This window comes from Somniosus microcephalus, chromosome 23 (genome assembly GCF_052327205.1).
Source record: "Somniosus microcephalus isolate GS21.2 chromosome 23, FLI_Smic_1.0, whole genome shotgun sequence".
In the NCBI taxonomy this organism is placed as follows: domain Eukaryota; kingdom Metazoa; phylum Chordata; class Chondrichthyes; order Squaliformes; family Somniosidae; genus Somniosus; species Somniosus microcephalus.
Window position 1 is genome coordinate 5,615,101 of NC_141009.1, and position 619 is coordinate 5,615,719.

Here is a 619-nt window from a genome sequence, read left to right on the forward strand (position 1 = left end):
TGAGAGGGGGAATGGGGAGGAGTGAGGGTGAAGGTGTTATAGAGAGGGTGGAAGTAGTGAGAGGGGAGTTAGAGGGAATGTGTGAGGGGGTAGGTGTATAGAGTGGGTTGGTGCGAGAGAGGGGACGACGCAGAGGGGGATGAAGGGGTGTGTGTGTATGGACCAGCGAGCGAGTTATGGCAAAAAGAGAGTGTTATGGAAAAAAGAGCAGTGTTATGGAAAAGAGAGTGATATGAAGAAAGAGATTTTTATATGGAACAACATAGAGTGTTATGGAAGAAAGAGAGTGTTATGGAAAAAGAGAGTGTTCATGGAAAAAGAGAGTGTTATGGAAAAGAAGAGGTATGGAAAAAGAGAGTCGTTATGGAAACAGAGAGTGTTATGGAAAAAGAGAGTGTTATGGACAAAGCAGAGTGTTATGGAAAAAAGAGAGTGTTATGGAAAAACGAGAGTGTTATGGAAAAAGAGAGTGTTATGATGGCAAAAGAGAGTGTTATGGAAAGACGAGTCGTAGGGAAAAGAGAGTGTCAGGAAAAAGAGGTGTTATGGAAAAAGAGAGTTGTTCTGGAAAAAGAGAGTGTTATGGAAAGAGAGAGTGTTATGGGAAAAAGAGCGTGTT